Consider the following 9,298-nt stretch of genomic DNA (forward strand, 5'->3'; position numbering starts at 1 on the left):
TTAACTCCCAAATTGCTAGAGCCTTTAGAGCAGTGGTTCCCAAACTTTTATTTTCAGTATCTTTATCCTATTAAAAAATTATTGACAATCTCTCCAAAGCGTTTCTGTTTATCTGGGTTATATTTATAGACATTTAACATATTGGAAATAAAAACTATTTTTGAATTTGTAGACCTCTAAAAGGGTTTCAGAGATCCCCAGGATTTTCGAGTCTAGACCATACTTTGAGAACCACTGCTTTAGAGCATCCAAATACTTAATATTATGCCACTATTGCCAGCAAAATGTGTTTAAAAAAAAAAAAGAAAAATAGACAACAACTGAAAATTCCAAAAGGAGCTTGTAGTTATTATCAAGAGAAAAAGAAATACATTCTACATATAGTTCCTCCACTAATTAACTGTACTATTTAAGTTGCTGAAAGAAATTGAAATATGTTCATATCTCTGAATGAATCCCTATGCAATTATATCAAATAAACAGGTAAAGTAGGAGCAATCTGTTATGCCTTTTGAGAGTAACTATTATAATGTTAACAAACATTTCATGAGAATTTTATGAGGAGTCAGTCTAGGGAAAAGCCATTGATAGGAATGAAGACTTGAGAAAAGCTGAAAAGATGGTTTACTTGCAGAAGCTGAACATAAACTAGAGAAGACCTCTGTCTTTAAAAATTAGATATATCCATTATACACTTCAACAACAATACTACATGATGATCAATTCTGATGGATGTGGTCCTCTTCAACAATAAGAGGATCCAAATCAGTTCCAATTGATCTGTAATGAACAGAATCAGTACACCCAGAGAAAGAACACTGGGAAATGAGTATGGACCACAATATAACATTTCTACTCTTTCTGTTACTGTTTGCTTGCATTTTTGTTTTTTTCTTCTCAAGTTTCTTTTTTTTTTTTACCTTCTTTCTAAATCTGATCTTTCCTGTGCAACAAGATAACTGTATAAATATATATACATATATTGTTTTTAACATATTTAAGATGTATGGGACTACCTGCCATCTAGGGAAGAGGGTGGGGGGAAAGAGGGGAAAAGTTGGAACAGAAGGTTTTACAAGAGTTAATGTTGAAAAATTACCCATGCATATGTTTTGTGTATAAAAAGCTATAATAAAAAATAAAATTAAAAAAAGAAATTAGATATATCTTTTATTGGATATGTCTTCCTTTATGAAACCATTGTAACATTTATCTTATGATGAGGATTTTTGTAAAGAGACTATTTATTATCCTAAAAAATAAAATGTTAGGAAATGAAACTGTTTTCTAAGAAATAAAGACAGATGCCATTATATGAATGGACTGAAATAACTATGATTTTGATTTGTGAAAAAACACACCTAAAATTATAAATATTGTAAAATAATTTTGTAAATAATTCTCTTTGTTTTGTTATTTTTCAATTGGTTCAGTAACTAATGTTTATTTTGTAATATTGTAAATAATTCTCTTTGTTATTTTTTAGTTAATTCAGTAACTTTAATATTTATTTAATTCTAAGTGATTAAGCTATTTACTATGTAGAGAAATGTGTAATTACTATAGGAAAAGGTTTCTCCAGTTTAATAAACAAATATTATTAAATGAATTGTGATGGTAGTCATGAACTTAGTTGAATAATTGGGAAATGTGATGAATTTTTAGTAATTAGTGAGGAAATATCCAAGTATACTAAAGCATTACCCTAGGACTCTGGATATTAAGATTAAATATGGGAATGAATCAAGCAACAAACTGGTAAGTGACACATAAGTGAGGTTGACAAACCTAGTAATCTTTGCAACACAAATAAATGCAAAATATACAAAATAATTTGGTAAAGGGAGGCATTAAGAATTATAGAATTCAAGAAAAACTTCTTGTGGAAAGTAGTAATTGAGCTGAATCTGGAAGGAAGCAGAGGTAAAAAGAACCTCAGAGGGAGAGGTGAAAAGAGAGTTCCCAGAATAAAGGAGAGCCATTATTGCAAAGGCACAGAGAAAACAAATGGAGTGATTGTGTGCAAGAAACTGGAAGAAAAGTTAGATTGGCTAGATATATTGTGTGGGAAAGGAAGGACTGCATAATAAGGCTGGAAAGGTAAATTGGAACCAGGTTGTAAGGAGCTTTAAGACCAAATAGAGGTTTAATCCTAGAAGTAATTAGGAGCTACTGGATTTTATTGAGTAGGGAAGTAACATGTAAGAACTGCACTTTTCGGAGAAGCAATTTGGCAGCTGTGCAGAAGTTCCATTGGAATAGGGAGGGATTGGACATAGGAAGACCAATAAGATATTGTTGCAAAAGTATTGTCTAGAATTGTAAAAGCTTGAAGGCAAACTTTAGTTATACATTCTTAAATGTATGAATTGATTAGGTTATTAGCATGCAGCCTAGCTTGACACAGAATGCCTCTGAAAAAAATAAAATGTATTTAGATTATAAAAGTTGTTCAAACTTCAGCATTTAAATGTGCCAAGTATATTATAAAATGCCAATGTAATACTGTAATACTGAGTAATATACAACTAATAAAAGGCAGACATCTTTTCCCTAGAAACTGTAAATCCTGTGTATGAAGTAATATTTCCTGTTTTCCTAACCCAGATGGCTAAGTAATCATTATCCACTGGTCAGAAAGCCATTACATATTATGACCAGGTGGCTGCTGCTTGTTAGACTCCAGCTTTCAAGATCTCTTCCTTTTCAAAAGAAGAACAGAGACTAAAATACATAATATAGGGAAAATAAATAAACTGAATTTTTCCATCATATATCTAAGAATACAGAGCCTTTATCAAACTGTGCATACCCTTTGATTCAACAATATCTCTACTGCGTCTGTATCCCAAAGAGAACAAAAAAGGGAAAGGGACCCACATATGCAAAAATATTTGCAGCAGCCTTTTTTTGTAGTGGCAAGGAACTGGAAACGGAGTAGATGCCCATCAGTTGGAGAATGGCTGAATAAGTTATGGTTTATGAATGGTATGAAATATTATTTTTCTGTAAGACGATCAGCAGGATGATTTTCAGAGAGGCCTGGAGAGACTTATGTGAACTGATGCTAAGTGAAGTGAGTAAAACCAAGAGAACATTGTACATGGCAACAAGATAATGTGATGATCAACTGTGATGGACTTGGCTCTTTTCAATAATGAAGTGATTCAGGTCAGTTCCAATAGATTTGTGATGGAAAGAGCCATATGCAGCCAAAAAAGAGGCTGTGGGGACTGAATATGAATCACAACATGGTATTTTCACTTTTGTTGTTGTTATTGTTTGTATTTTTCTTTTTCATTTTTTTTTCCTTTTTGATCTGATTTTTCTTGTGCAGTATGGTAATTATGGAAATATATTTAGAAGAATTGTAAATGTCTAACCTACATTGGATTACTTGCTGTCTAGGGGAGGAGTTGGAGGGTGAGGGGGACAAGGGAGGGAGAAAAAATTGGAACACAAGATTTTGCAAGGGTGAATGTTGAAAGTTATCTTTGTATATATTTTTAAAATAAAAAGCTATTATTTAAAAAATAAAAAAGAATACAGAACCTTTAGTTCTCAAAATATTTTTAGTAGAATAGTATTTTTATTTTTAAAAAGGGAGAAAATCAGCCTAACAATAATATATTGAAAAAGTCTGAAATTATGGGTAATATACAGACTTTGAGACTTCCCATCTCTATAAATGGGTGGGGTAAGGCTGTCCTCTTTTCTTTTGAACCAGTCCTGTTCTATATAATTTTACAAACTTCACTTTGGGTTTTTTTTTAATGTTTTTGTTTATTCTTTCCATTTTCATTGTTATATTCATTATGCATATTGTTTTCTTAATTATGCTTATTTCACTCTGAATTAGTTCATATATATCTTTCTGTGCTTCTCTATACTCTTCACAATTACTATTTCTTACTGAACAACAATATATTCTATTTCATTTGTGTATCATACTTTTTAGTCATTCACCAACTGATAGGCATCTAATGTTTCTAAAAAATTTTTATCAAAAAAAAGGGCTGTTCTAAATATTTTGGTGTAAATAAGGATCTTTATCGTCAATGACATCCTTGGAGAATAAGCTTAATAATGGAATACCTGGATCAAAGGATATGAAATTTTTAGTCATTTTATTTGCATAATTATAAATTGCTTTCCAAAATGCTTATTATACTGATTTACAGCTCCACCAACAACACACTAGTGTCCAAATCTTCCTATAACCCCATCCAGCAATGACTATTAAGTTATTACTGATTACTCAGGTAACAAATCCTTATTCTCAATTGACTTCTCTGCAGCTTTTGACATTATTGATCACTCTCTCCTCCTTGATATTCTTTCTTTCAAGGTTTTCAAGACACCACTCTCTCCTGGTTCTACTCTGACCACTCACTGCTCCTCAATTTCCTTTCCTGCATCCTCTTCCAGATCATGTCCTCTAACGGAAGATATCCCTCAGGGTTCTCTCATGGCTTTTCTCTTCTCTTTCTAAACTATTTCATTTGGTGATCTCATCAACTTTCATGGATTTAATTGCCATCTCTATGCTAATGATTCTCAAATATACCTTTCCTACACCAATCTCTCCACTGACCTCCAATTTCTCATCACCAACTGCTATTCAGACATCTCAAATTGGATGTCTAGGAGACACCTTTAACTCAATATATTCAAAATGAAACTCATTATCTTTCCTCCTAAACCTTCCTGCTCTTTTCTATGGGCAACACTGTTCTTCTATCCTTCTCTCAGGCTCAGAACCTAGGAGCCCTCTTAGACTCCTCACTCTCCTCAAATCCTCCTCATATCCAAGGGCTATTGATTTCATCTTTGCAACATTTCTGAAATATGCCCCCTTTTCCCCTATGACACTGCCCCACCTCTCGTGGTCAGTCTCATCAACTCATAGCTGATTATTACAATAGCCTGCTGAGGGGTTTGCCTGTCCCCAGTCTCTCCCCTTTCCATTCCATCCTTCATTCAACTACTAAAGTGATTTTCTTAAAGTGTAGCTCTGATCATATCACCCTCTATTCAATAACTCCAGTGGCTCCCTATTGCATCCAGGAGCAAATACAAATGATTCTGTTCGGCATTCAAAGCCCTTCTTGACCTACCACTCTCCTACCTTTTCAGTCTGTTTATACTTTGCTCTTTATCATCTATTCTTAAATCCAGTCACATTGGGCTCTTTGCTATTCCCTCAAAGAAAGATGCTCTATCTCTTGGCTTTGGGCATTCTGTCTGGCTGTCTCCCCATACCTGGAACATTCTCCCTTCTTCACTCTGGCTACTACCCTTCTTGATTTCCTTTAAGTCTTTACTAAAATCCCACCTTCTACAGGAAACCTCCTACCTCTCTTAATTCTATTGCCTTCCCTCTGTTAATTATTTCCTTTTCATCTTGTATGTAATTTGTTTTACATATAGTTGTTTGTATGTTGTCTCTCCTATTAGATTGTAAGCTCTCTGAGGGCAGGAACTATGTTTGCCTCTTTTCATATCCCAAAACTAACACAGTCCCTGGCAACTAATAGGTACTTAATAAATGTTGATTGACTGGTTTTATTGACTCCCATTATTTATTATCTTTGCTAGTTTGCAAGATATGACGTAAGACCTTGAGATTGTTTTAATTTGTATTTTGTTATTATCAGTGGTTTAGAGTACTTTTTCTTATAGTTATTAATAGTTTGTCATTCTTTTGAGAATTATTTGTTTATATCTTTTGACCATTTATATATTAAGACATGCCTTTTAGCAAAGAAATAGATATAAATGTTAATTGTTTACATGTCTTTCATATGTAAACGCTCATCAAAAAACCTAGCTCTTCCCTTATCTTTGGTGTGTTGATTTTGGGGGGTTTTTTGGAGAAGATTTTTGGTTTCAGTTTAATGTAATCAAATATCTATTTTGTAATATTCCCTTCTAATAAATTTCCCCATTTTAGCCTTATCTCTGCATTATTGACTACTTTATTCACAATATATTGGCATTTTTATATTTAATCATTTTTATCAACAACAGATTTATTTAAAATTTGTATGTATTGGACAGTGATTGGTTCTGTATTCCATTCAGTCAATAAATTTTTATCAAATACTTGTAATATGTAAGGCATTGGACAAAAACTAAATTATTGTTATTAGACAATTCATGATTTTGCAGTTATTGATGTGCTTTTTTTGGTTTTGGTTTTGGTTATTTGAGGCTGACTTTCCCTATCTTGCCTAGGTTTGAAGTGCAGCAACCATTCACGGTCCAATGCCAGTGCTGATCAGTAAAGAAGCTTTAACATGCTCCATTTTTCTGACCCTTGTTATTGCTACCTCTTTTCACCTCTCTCCTCATCCCTTCTCCTTCCTCCAACAGTCTGGTGACTTTTGTCTCCCTGGGGTTCACCATTTTAATGCTAGGCTTAAGGCAGACACTGAGTCAGCTTTAGCCTTACAATGGCTCAAAATTTCAAATTCAAATAATCTACCAACCTCAGCCTCTTTCAGTCAAAGGGAATATAGGTGTGCATACCATGGCTTGCTGATATGCTTCTTCATTAATATCTTCATCTAGTGGATCTCATGAGTGAACCTTTTTTTTTTTCTTTTCTATAATAACTTTTTTATTTTTTCAAATACATGCAAAGGTAGTTTTCAACATTTACCTTTGCAAAACTTTGTGTTCCAGATTTTTCTCCCTCCCTCTTCTTTGCTCCTCCCCCAGACAGCAAGCAATCCAATATAGATTAAACATGTGCAATTCTTCTAAACATATTTCCACATTCATCATGTTGCACAAGAAAAATTGGATCAAAAAACAAAAAAAGCCACAAGAAAAAAAAGCAAGCAAACAACAGCAACAAAAAAGGTGAAAAATACTATGCTGTGATCCACATTCAATCCCTATGGTTGTTTCTCTGGATGCAAATGTATCTTTTCATCACAAGTCTATTGAAATTGCTTTGAGTCACCTCATTGTTGAAAAGAGCCATATCCATCACAGTTGATCACATAATCTTGTTGTTGCTGTGTACAGTGTTCTCTTGGTTCTGTGTACTTTATTATATTTCATCACATTACAGTTCATTACATGAACTGTAAGTCTTTCTAGGCTTTCTGAAATCAGCCTGGTCATCAGTTCTTATATAGAACAAGAATAACATTCATATACCATAACTTTATTCAGCCATTCCCCAACTGATGGAGCATCCATTTGGTTTCCAGTTCCTTGCCACTACAAAAAGAGTTGCTATAAATATTTTTGCACATGTAGATCCTTTTTCCCTTTTTATGATATCTTTGGGATAGAGACCCAGTAGAGTCACTACTGGATCAAAGGTGTGCACAGTTTTCTAGCCCTTTGGGCATATTTCCAAATTGCTCTCCAGAATGTTGGATCAGTTCACAACTCCACCAACAATGTATTAGTGTTCCAGTTTTCCCATATCCCCTCCAATATTTGTCATTATCTTTTCTTGTAATCTTAGCCAATCTAAGAGGTGTGAAGTGGTGAACTTTTTTCTTGGTAATTAGACAACTGTTACTGAGAAAGGGACCCATTTTTTGTTTCTTTTATTTTCCCAAATATTGCCTGCAACTGCAATTATGTTTTTTACATAACAGGCATTCAAATAATGTATTATGTATATATATATATATATATATATATATATATATATATATATATAATTACTGCTAGAGTTAGAAAACAGAATCAAAAACCCTTAGAACTGGCTTTTCCATTGGTCCTTTTTATGCCCATACTACCACAACATTGCTCTTTAGGTGACCTGCAACTTTAATTTTTCAGAAAATGTGTTATTCTGTAATTTGTTATCCTACAGAATTAGAAGAAAAATGCTGATGATTTTTAAAATGGGCCGTTGTTTTATGCAGAAGTTTGGAGTCCTTAAAAGCATTAAGCAATTTCTTAAATATAATCAAGCTTATTCTTCTTCTCCAATACAATTAAGAGCCCACTCTTGACTTATGTTGAATACACAATACATTAAAAAAACCCAGGCTTTTTTCATACAAACTGTTATCCAGCCACACTTCCCTCATCTTAAATTAATGCAATTGGTCTTTTGATTTCTGTTAAAACAGATAATTTAGTTTGACCTAATATTATTTTTGGATCCTGCTTCTGTCATACAGCATGCTAGCTATCCCTCCCAGCTCTGTAACAACTGAAAATCTAAATAAACATGAAATCTATATCTTTACCAAAGTCACTGATATAAATGTAAAGTATCACAGGGCCAAGCACAGATCCCTGGGACATTCTAACAAAGACTTTTTTCCATGCGATTTTGAGCTATTAATGATTATTCTTTTAGTTCTGCTTTTCAACTTGTTATAAATACATCTAATTATGCATTTGTCTAGCCTAAATCTCTACATGTTTTTCCCAAAAATAGCATAAGAAACTCTGCCAAATCCTTTGAAAAAATCTAGATAGTCTAGTTCTATAGCATTTCTTAATCTAATGTTCTAATAGGATCATAAATTTGCAGCTGGATCCTAAGACCACTGGGTCTAATTCTCTCAGAATTAGATAAATAGCCTGGGACCCAGAGAAAATAAGTGATAGTAATGATCAGAAAAAGAAGCAAGATTACTCTAGCATGACTTGTTCTTAGTGACACTATATTAGTATTCTGTGATCATTATACCATCAAAAATACACTCTAGAATTTTGCCAACCAAAAAATCTAACTTCCCAACACTCCATTCTCTTCCCTTTGCTCATTATATGATGCGTAAGTAATAGCCACAATATGATGTCTATTTTAATTCAATATACCTGGAGTACATGTGCTATATTTTTATTTCCTAATATCTTTGGTTTCACTAAAAAGTGAATTCAGGATTAACTTAGTGAAATAGTTAATACCTTCCTTTCAAATATAAACAATTACCTTCATTGATTAAGCTAAGAAGATTAGCTGATTCTCCTTTCATTTTAATCCCCCATCAAAGGCAGTATAAACAGGGGGGAGAATTTAGATTTGAAATGTAAACTATATTCACCATTTTTTCATAACATCTGTCCCCAAAAGTTTGAAGTATATCAGTTTCTTCAGTTATTCGTTAAAGAAATATCCTTAGAATTTGAATGTTAAATGTTAACTGACCTATAACATGTATAATTTCTAAGACTTGTTCATTGTTTCTCTAACAATCTGTTTCTTGTCAATTTCAATAATACTCAAAACATATTTTGTCAGCAACTATTTATGTAAGTCGTATAAGCTCGGCATAAGTAACAGTCCTCATGGTAGCCGTTTTTCCATAAA

The sequence above is a fragment of the Sarcophilus harrisii genome, chromosome 3 (genome assembly GCF_902635505.1).
Source record: "Sarcophilus harrisii chromosome 3, mSarHar1.11, whole genome shotgun sequence".
NCBI lineage: Eukaryota > Metazoa > Chordata > Mammalia > Dasyuromorphia > Dasyuridae > Sarcophilus > Sarcophilus harrisii.